Source organism: Apodemus sylvaticus, chromosome 1, assembly GCF_947179515.1.
Source record: "Apodemus sylvaticus chromosome 1, mApoSyl1.1, whole genome shotgun sequence".
Classification (NCBI taxonomy): domain Eukaryota; kingdom Metazoa; phylum Chordata; class Mammalia; order Rodentia; family Muridae; genus Apodemus; species Apodemus sylvaticus.
Genome location: NC_067472.1, coordinates 29,097,089 through 29,105,519, shown reverse-complemented (window position 1 = coordinate 29,105,519; position 8,431 = coordinate 29,097,089). Strand labels below are relative to the sequence as shown.

General features: G+C 42.8%; 1 long non-coding RNA gene across 1 annotated transcript in view; it reads left to right on the top strand.

Annotated features, from left to right (window-relative positions):
* The first annotated feature begins 574 nt into the window (after window positions 1-574).
* LOC127688460 (uncharacterized) overlaps window positions 575-8,431 on the top strand; it is a 113,108-nt gene continuing 105,251 nt past the window's right edge. Inside the window, exon 1 of the long non-coding RNA XR_007978702.1 lies at window positions 575-776. This is a non-coding gene — a long non-coding RNA (uncharacterized LOC127688460). The remainder of the gene's footprint in view (window positions 777-8,431) is intronic.

The window sequence follows — 8,431 nt, the reverse complement described above, 5'->3', positions numbered from 1 at the left end:
TCCTTTGGCTTGTCTGGGCTCAGCAAGGTCAATTAAAAATTTGGTCTTACCTGAAGCTTCAGTGTTCAACAGCAGACACATCATCACTGACTTTTATTCCCCGTTTGTAACTGAATGGATGGGTCATTAATGAGAGGCAATGCTCAGTTCTTGATCATACACTGCTTTGCTCACTCAACAAATATTTATCAAACACCTAATGCATCCTTCATAGAGAACCCTTATGAACATTCCTAAAGAGACAACACAGTGCAGGGGGGAAAAAAAACAAAATATTTACGTATGCTTCATGATAGAAGAGGAAATTGCTGTGGTGCTTTGGGTGGGTGAGACAACTGCTCTTTTAAGAGGAATGCCAAGGAGATCTGAAGGTGCTGAGGAAGCGAGCAATTGGATGCAGGGGAAGAGGTTCTAGGCAGAAAAAAGTATCAAATGCAAGTGTTGTGAGGCTCGAACTCCCAGTGTGCAGAGACTGGCAAGGCAGCTGGTGGACTTGGAACAGAGTCAGCAATGGTCAGAGAGGAAGGAGACAGGCAGAGGGGACATGGGGTCAGCTGTACCCTGAAGACTTGAGAACAGAGGAAGTCTTTCAAGGCTGTTCTGGGAGCGAGCTGGGGAGCCTCTGGAAGCTTTTGAGCTGAGAAGGGATATGCCCTGGTAGTCGCTAACTGCACTGGTTATTTTTGCAGAAGGGACCTCCGACTGACCTGCCTACACAATGAGGCGCAAAGGACGATGGATGCGAGATATGGCGGTTCCTTCCCCTCCAAGGCAAGGTATTACTCTCATTTCAGTTGAGGCAGAGGGGCCTCTTCCAGTGCTAGTGACTATCAGCCCTACCTGCTGCCAGAGGAGGAGGTAGCAGGCATGGTTCTAGAAAGTTCTAGAAAGCTCGTGCAGGCGTTCCTTCCCCAGGTTCAAGGGGAGCATCTGTCCTTTGCCTTCCCCAGCAGCAGCAGCTGCCTGCCTTTCTCATCTTTAAGGCCAGCAGTATCTCTCTCCCCCTTTCTCCTTTTGGCAGTTTCTCTCTGACACCACTGGAAAGTAATCTCTACTCTTAAGGGATTCTTGTGGTCAAGTTGGGCCCAGCCAGATGATGTGGAATAAACTCATCTCAAAGCACCTCTGCTACATCAGGGAACATATTCACAGATTCTGAAATCTGTGTGCATGTTTGGAGGGATTATTATGCCTCACATAATTCTTTTTTTTTTCCCCTGAGGCAGGGTTTCTCTGTGTAGCCCTGGCTGTCCTGCAATTCACTCTGTAGACCAGGCTGGCCTCGAACTCAGAAATCCACCTGCCTCTGCCTCCCAAGTGCTGGGATTAAAGGCGTGGGCCACCACTGCCAAGCCCTCACATAATTCTGAAGCACTTAATTATTATTACATTTAAGGATCATGACAACCTAAGGAGAAAAACACTATTCTAATGTTTGTCCGACAGTGGAATAGTTAGTGCATATCAAGGAAGTTGGAAAAAGCTAAGACAGTTAAAGTCAACCCAGCTTATTAAAAAGAATCAATCCAATGCATTAACTGTGTTAAGTCTTCAGAAAGTATGGATGTGGGAAGAGGTTGGGGGATGGACAGGCATAGAGCACAGCACTTCATTTGTGTGCATTAAGGTCTTTCAATAGAATTTTGAGGATTTTCAAACCATTAATACACTTTGACTCATTCTAGCCTTGACCACAAGCCTTCCGTGGGCTTGGGTTTACCAGTTGCTCATCTTCAGACCTTTGAGTCCCAGCCAAGTGCCCTACCTATCATAGAGTTTACGGAAATACTTCCACCAGGAACTGAATTCCTCCATACTTCATGTCTTACTTCAGGAGCTTTAAAACATTCTGGTTTTTGGTGGTATTTGTTGCAGCAATTATGGACTTGGTTCCCGTGCTTGACTCAGATAGAGGGAATACCCAGATGGAGAGGACAATCCTTACATGATAGCCACAACTGGGAACAAAATATCTTCACTCTTATAACCTTGAAATGACTTAACAAGGCAGGATCTATCAGCTCATATTATAACAAAGAAAGCCCAGAGAAAAGATTAGCTCATCTAATGTGATGAGAATGCTTCTGGTGGCATCTTGGTTGAAATGGAATTCAGTGAGAATTCCTACTTGCATTAGTTTCTTGGGGCTTCTCTTATATAGTATTACCAATCCAGTGGGCTAAAGCAACAGAAGTTTGTTCAAGAGGCCAGACGTCTGATATCAAATTCATGAAGGTATTCTGTAGTCTCTCTGGAAGCCTTAGGTGATGTGATGTTCCATGCCTTGTCTCTTCCAGTTTCTGTTGGTTGCTGGTATCCATGCCTTATGGGCTTAATAAACTAGAAGCCATTTTCAAGGCCAACATCTTCAAATCTTTCTAGGCTAGGGTTCTGGTTTCATTTCTGCTATTATAATAAAACACTGCCTAAGCAACATAGGGGGAAAAAGGCTTATTTGGCTTGTGCAGTCTGTTGAGAGAAATTAGGGCAGGGATTTGAGCAAGACCGTGAAAAAGAAAACATGAAGGAATGTTGCCTGCTGGTTTGCTTTCAGGCTTGTGCATAGCTGGTTTTCTTAAGTAGTCCAAGACCACTTTCCTAGGTATGGTGCTGCTCATAGTGGGCTGGGTCCTTCATCATCAATTAATAATCAGGACAACCCCCACAGACATGTCCACGAGCCAATCTGATCCAGGCATTTCCTCCTCAGATAACTCTAGGCAGTGCCAAGTTGACAAAGCTAACTAGATCTGCTAGGTTTTCCTATTGACCTCTCCATATATCTCTTCAGCTCTGTCTGTGTCGCATCTTCCTTGAATAAGAACAAGCACGGTGGTATTCAGGGCCCACTTGAATAATCCAGGATAAACACCACATGTCAATTCCCTCAAGGTGTTCACATTACAAAGATCAGTTTTTTTTTTCTCTGAATAATGTCACAATTATAAATTCCAGGGGTGGATCAGATATATTTTAGGGACTATTTCTCAGACTTCTGCAATGCTTGATGCTCTCTATGACAACAGTAAGGACACACACACAGCCTTCTCTTTTGACATTGTTATCTTGCTGCTTATGGGAGTAACTTAAGCACCTTATTGTAGAGCTCCTTATTAAAAAAAAAACTCTTAATTGTACATAGAAGCAATTTATAGTTAACTGCTGGTGTCCGATGTGTTTCATTTTGCTTTTTCTTCCATCTCCAAGTCTGCATGTGTGAATGCCAAAAGAATAATTCACCTGGCCAACTCTTGTCATTCCTGATTTCCTCTTTGCATCACATCTGGCCCTTCTAAGCATGGGTGCCAAGGGTACATATTTGCATCACTATTTGCAAGCATTCCCTCTGCCCCACAGCCTCCCCTGCTGAGATCCACAAGGATCTGTATAGTTATCTGCTCACCCTGGGAGTTTCCTGTCTCTCTCCTAGTTTAAATAAATCCCCAGGTCTTAAAGAACCTCCCCACCCCCACCCCCAGTGTAATCACTTTGAGTCCACAAATTCATACTTTTCTTGTGCTTTCATTAGGGAGTCATAGTCACTAGGGCCTTGGTGGCCTTATATATATAATATATACATATATTATATATATAACATATATATTATATATATAACTTATATATTACACAGATTATATATATAACTTATATATTATACATATTATATATATATTTTTATATATATATATAACCTTAACCTCATTTCTAGAGCGCAGGCTCTACTCATCCCTTAAACTCCCAATTGCCCCTCCCCAACACCCCACCATTTCCATTACTTAATGTAGAACATATTCTGTCTGCTCTTCGGTGCTGGGAACATTATTGTCCCCTGATACCTGATTCCAGCAGGCAACTTTTGAGGTTCTTCAGGATTTTGTGTCCCAAGGCAAAAAAACAAAAAACAAATAAACCAGACAAATTGTATGGATAGAAGCAGAACCAGGAACAGTTTATTAAGAGTGAACTTCCAAGAGAGGAAGTAGGCCAGAGCTGGGAGAAAGGTTAGATGCTCCACAGCACACCTGCCTTGCAGATTGGTGGTTGTTTGTACAGCACAGACCTTTCGTGTGCATGTTTTACCTGTTCTATGTCAGCTCTGGAGGACGAGGCGGCCCAAGAGTTCCTCTCTGCCAACTGGCTTCTCCTCTGTGCTAATTTGACCTCACTCTCTGCCCTCCTCTCTGGCCATACTCTAAACTCCCTGTAATCATCTGCTTGAGTTGCATTCTATACCCCAGCTGAATCAACAGAAGAAACTTTCTATTCTCTTGTCCCTTCCTGGTCTTTCTGTGCCGGGTGGGCGGGCTGGCACTCAAGCAATTGGTCCCTCTTGGAAATGTTGCACACACACCCCTTCTTTTGTGTCCTTGAAATTCTTCTCTTCTCCCCCAGCTTATCTTAAACACCATCTCAAATCTCCATGAAGTCTCTTGTGACCTTTCCCCACAGGCGTGACTTATCCCTCCTTTGAGTCTCTTCTCTGGGGCTTTGTACCTCCTTTTGGGGGCTTATCCCATTTTACAGTTATTTGTATGCCTGCCTTTTCTTTCCTATTAAATTATACTCTCCTCAGACCAGGCACCAGATCCTGTTCCTGCTGAGTTCCCCCATGGCCTCAGCGCACATGTTGCCTCCCGAATGCTTGGCAGGCACATGTGCAGTCAGTCTTGCAGTTTATACCATAGTTGCTTTAGCTCATGGCCTGAGTGGATGGTTGAGCCAAAGTCCAATGAGGGATCATTAGAACCAATATTATTTTCATGGACTCTGTGCATGTTCATCCTGGTGTTTGGTATCTCAGTCATCTGCAAAGATTATTTTCATTGATGCTTCCTTCATAAACTTGGCTGTTCATTATGTTATTAACACAGTATTATTTATTAATATCGTTTTGAGTAGACTATTTTTACCTTGTCTTAAGTCATAAATAAATAGGCTTGATATGATATACATGTTAAATAATTACCAAAGAAGTGCCATTACTATATAATAAATAGTATAATGACTGCCCTTTGGGTAATTGCTGACCCGGGATCCTGATAGGCCCTAAACAAGGTCCCTGGGCTATTCTCTGCCCACTGAGCAGTATTGCTTTCCCCTCTGCCAGTGGGACATGGGAAATACAGGGTCTGGGATGATTTTGCATAGCTTTATCAAGCTAGAAACCAGGCTTGTCTTGTCTATCTTCATGTGGCAGGTACTGAGATATTAAATTAATATCTGTAGAACACATCTTTATGATAGGTAGTGAGTGATAACAGATTGAATTAATATCGGCAGAGTGAACTATAATCATTCATGCATATATTCAAATTTTCATGTACATTTTAAACTATATTTTTTTTAATATTTGAGAATTTCACACAACAGAATATGATCCTCAGTATCCCCCGTTTATCTCCTCCTACTTCTCCTGTATTCTCTGCAAAATTCTCTTCCTCCAAAATTCAGGTCTTCTTTTTTGTTCACATGTGCATGGGTGTGGGGCTCTTCTCCGAAGCGTGGGAAATCAATCAGTGGTCACGACCTCAAAAAGGACGACTCTCTCTCCTAACAGCAGCCATCAACTGTCAATAGCTCCTTATTAAAGGGCAGGGCCTAGAGAGCACATCTGCCATCTGTGAAGGAATTTAGCTGCCTTGAGTTTGTGTAGATTCTGTGCAGGTAAGCATAGCTGTGCAGAGTGCAATCGTCATGTCATGTCCAGAAGACAGAATTTCACAGTGCTCTTTTCCATCCTGTGGCTCCCCTTCCTTCAGTCTTCCTCCTCTTCTTCAGTGTTCCCTGAATCATGGAGGGCAGAAGGAGGAAGTTGGAATCAAGGAGGAAGTTGGTAAAGATGTCTTACTTAGGGATAGGAACTTACAGTGCCTTACTCTTAGCACATCACACCGTTGTATGTCTGTGCACTGACTGCTAACAGCTCACTGCATAAAGAAACTGCTCTAAAGAAGGCTGAAAGCAGTCCAGGTAATTTTCTATGAACATAAATGATTAGAAAGCAATTTGGCAGACTGACCATTAAGCAAAATAGCAATAACAGGTTTTATCTTAGGGTGTCTGACCTGCCTGGTCATGGCTTTTGAGCAGGATTTCAGTGCCAGGCATGAAGTTCCCTACTGTGGAAAGGTCCTTACATCTAATCAGAGAAGAGTCATGCAGTTGAGCCTTTGTGGCACCAGTGGGGACGTCTTACCTTGCCTCACCAGCATTGCATCATGCAGGTGAGGGCTGGAGAACTTCATAAGACCATTTGTCTTTCTCTGCCAGGAACTCGCATAGCACCTTCTGTCAGTACGAAAGCTAGTCATCAGGTAGGAAGTTTCCGGGTTGGTTTGTGATTGATATTTCTACATCCTGCAGCCAAAGTATGTGGTGTCTTCAACAGCAAGGTCTTATTGCATTGCTATGGTGAATAACCAAGGATAATGGCTATAGTCTGTGTTGCTTTGGAACACTCTTGGGCCTCCCTGACAATAACACAGAGGGAGGGATCCTACACCTTTCCTGAGGTTTTCATTTAATAAGACAGGCCTTCTGCATGCTCACCCATGCAGGACACTTTCCTAATTCCTCTTTTTAAAAAAAATTTTCTTTCTTTTTATTTTTTTAACAGAGCTGAGGACCGAACCCAGGGCCTTGTGCTTGCTAGGCAAGCGCTCTACCACTGAGCTAAATCCCCAACCCCTAAAAAAGTTTTATTTCAAAAGTTACTTACTTACCAGTAGTTTTCTTTTTTTTTTTTTTTTTTTTGTCTTTTTTTTTTTTATTTGATATAATTTATTTACATTTCAAATGATTTCCCCTTTTCTAGCCCCCCCCCCCACTCCCCGAAAGTCCCGTAAGCCCCCTTCTCTTCCCCTGTCCTCCCTCCCACCCCTTCCCAGTTCCCCGTTCTGGTTTTGCCAAATACTGTTTCACTGAGTCTTTCCAGAACCAGGGACCACTCCTGCTTTCTTCTTGTATCTCATTTGATGTGTGGATTATGTTTTGGGTATTCCAGTTTTCTAGGTTAATAACCACTTATTAGTGAGTGCATACCATGATTCACCTTTTGAGTCTGGGTTACCTCACTTAGTATGATGTTCTCTAGCTCCATCCATTTGCCTAAGAATTTCATGAATTCATTGTTTCTAATGGCTGAATAGTACTCCATTGTGTAGATATACCACATTTTTTGTATCCACTCTTCTGTTGAGGGATACCTGGGTTCTTTCCAGCATCTGGCAATTATAAATAGGGCTGCTATGAACATAGTAGAGCATGTATCCTTATTACATGGTGGGGAATCCTCTGGGTATATGCCCAGGAGTGGTATAGCAGGATCTTCTGGAAGTGAGGTGCCCAGTTTTCGGAGGAACCGCCAGACTGCTTTCCAGAGTGGTTGTACCAATTTGCAACCCCACCAGCAGTGGAGGAGTGTTCCTCTTTCTCCGCACCCTCTCCAACACCTGCTGTCTCCTGAATTTTTAATCTTAGCCATTCTGACTGGTGTAAGATGAAATCTTAGGGTTGTTTTGATTTGCATTTCCCTAATGACTAATGAAGTGGAGCATTTTTTAAGATGCTTCTCCGCCATCCGAAGTTCTTCAGGTGAGAATTCTTTGTTTAACTCTGTACCCCATTTTTTAATAGGGTTGTTCGGTTTTCTGGAGTCTAACTTCTTGAGTTCTTTATATATATTGGATATTAGCCCTCTATCTGATGTAGGATTGGTGAAGATCTTTTCCCAATTTGTTGGATGCCGATCTGTCCTCTTGATGGTGTCCTTTGCCTTACAGAAACTCTGTAACCTTATGAGGTCCCATTTGTCAATTCTTGCTCTTAGAGCATACGCTATTGGTGTTCTGTTCAGAAACTTTCTCCCTGTACCGATGTCCTCAAGGGTCTTCCCCAGTTTCTTTTCTATTAGCTTCAGAGTGTCTGGCTTTATGTGGAGGTCCTTGATCCATTTGGATTTGAGCTTAGTACAAGGAGACAAGGATGGATCAATTCGCATTCTTCTGCATGCTGACCTCCAGTTGAACCAGCACCATTTGTTGAAAAGGCTATCTTTTTTCCATTGGATGTTTTCAGCCTCTTTGTCGAGGATCAAGTGGCCATAGGTGTGTGGACCAGTAGTTTTCTATAAGGCTTCTTCATACACCCCCAAGTTTTGGTTAAATCACCCACTCTTCTATCTTCTAACTCCCATTCCTATCTGATTCTTTAACTCCAGTATTCCTTCTTCTTTCTTCACATCTTGTAATACGTTCTGCTAACTCTCTAATTCTATTTTGTAACACAGTTACAATACAGTAAGCTTTCATATGCCTTTTCTGTATACCCTTCCTTTGAATCAGCCCCACCTCAACGCTCTGCTTTCTCCCAGGCCCTGGGCTGCTTCCTGCTTAGGCTAGAGCTGTACTTTGATCTTACTGTTCGCTACTCT